The following is a 2,216-nucleotide window of genomic DNA, read 5'->3' on the forward strand; positions in this document are numbered from 1 at the left end:
GCCTTAGACCTAGCACCTCTCAACCCATATTTGTCCATTAAATAACTTTGACTCTTTTATAATGCAAACTAGCCAAATGATAGTTTCCCAAGCCTACAGAATTGCTCATTATGTCAGCATCAGTGTCTGATTTGTGCTTTTGGCTGTGGCATTAAAGGACCTGCAACTTCCCTTTGTGCTAGCTGAGTCTTCCTTGAAGGGGGAGAAGAAAATAGAGTACTGGGGTTGTTTTTTTTTTTCCTTTAGTCTTTATTTTTATTGTCACAAATAGTAGCTTCTAATAACATGGAAATGCATCTAATTAAATCCAAGGCTTGTAAAATATTCATTGCTGGAAAGGAAGCTGCCACAAAATCCATTTACACAGCATATTAAAAGGAAAAAAGCAAGTGCAACTGGGGAAATTAATAAAACTTGACCAATGGAATCTCTTAGATAAGATTCTTGAGAAGTGGTCAAGAAGTGGGCCCGTGTGAACTTCATGAGGTTCAACAAGGCCAAGTGCAGGGTCCTACACCTGGGTTGGGGCAACCCCTGCTATCAATACAGGCTGGGGGATGAAGGGATCGAGAGCAGCCCTGCTGAGTCCTGCTGAGAAGGATTTAGGGGTACTGGTGGATGAAAAGCTGGACATGAGGCAACAATGTGTGTTTGCAGCCCAGAAAGCCAACCAGATGCTGGGCTGAATCAAAAGCAGCATGGCCAGCAGGTCAAGGAAGGTGATTCTGCCCCTCTACTCCATTCTGGTGAGATCCCACCTGCAGAACCGCGTTCAGCTCTGGGGCCCTCAGCACAGGAAAGACGTGGACCTGTTGGAGCAGGTTGAGGAGGGCTACAATAACGATCAGAGGGATGGTTATCCTCTCCTATAAGGAAAGGCTGAGAGAGTTGGGGTTGTTCAGCCTGGAGTAGAGAAGGGTCCAGGGAGACATTATTGTGGCCTTTCAGTACTGAAAAGGGGCTTATAAGAAAGATGGGTACAGACATTTTAATAGGGCCTGTTGTGATAGGACAAGGGGTGATGGTATTAAACTAAAAGAGGGTAGATATAGACTAAATATAAGGGAGAAATTTTTTACAATGAGGGTGGTGGAACACTGGAACAGGTTGCCCAGAGAGGTGGTAGATGCCCCACAAACATCGAAGGTCAGGTTGGACAGGGCTTTGAGCAACCTGATCTAGTTGAAGATGTCCCTGCTCATTGCAGGGGGATTGGACTAGATGACCTTTAAAGGTCCCCTCCAGCCCAAATTATTCTATAATTCTATGATTCAAGAGGCTATGGAAATTGCCTAGGCTCTGATGTATTGAACAAAGTGAACCTCTTAGGTTATGACTTGGCCCTAAATGAGTAGGATAATTAAAATCATGGTAATATTTATTCAACATGGATTAATTTAATTTGGAATAAGTCTCAATCATTCATAAGCTCTGTAGAAGTGAGAGCTGCTGGATGTGATTTTATAAGCTGGGTTGGGGAGCTCAGTGTTTTTTGTGTTTCTCTTCAATTGCTCAGATGTGCATCTTCCTCACTACACACTGAGGGTGCAGGATGGATTCAACCCAGATCACACGCATAAGCAGTGGGCAGCAGTGAGCTCTGCCTCGGTGCACACCTGCAACTGTGGACAGCGTGCCAATGCTGCAGGCATGTTCAGCAGATGGCTGGGAGCATGTGGGGCATGACGGAGCACATGGAGCCATCGTCAACATCTAGACACAGGCAGGTAAGAGAGATTTTTCTCTCTTACACACAAAGCGAGTCTATCTGGGGAATTAAAGTGCAGATTTAAGAAAAAAAGCCAACGAAAAAACATTGGGTAGAGAAAACAGAACACTGACGCCAGAAATGAAAGTACCACAGGATTCTTATACTAAAGGTTACCCCCAAATAGTCAGCAGTATCTCTGAGTTGCATTAATATTTGCACGTCTGTGTTCATAGTCCTCTAAAAGCCTTGCTGCTTCTTTTTCTTCTTTAACTTCAGACAGTCACATGCCTGTGAAATGTTTTGTCTGACTTGGGAGGGAAATACACTCCTCTGCTTTTCTATGCTAGATTATCAATTATATTAAAGACTTCTCTGCGTACTAATGAGAGAAGGAGAGGATGAGCTTTCACTGAGAACTTTTCTTTGAAGTGAAAATCTTTAGTAGAGCCCTCTTATTTCTAAGGACACTATAATCACCTTGATGGGAGAAAAAAAGGATTCTGGC

This window comes from Accipiter gentilis, chromosome 5, assembly GCF_929443795.1.
Source record: "Accipiter gentilis chromosome 5, bAccGen1.1, whole genome shotgun sequence".
NCBI lineage: Eukaryota > Metazoa > Chordata > Aves > Accipitriformes > Accipitridae > Astur > Astur gentilis.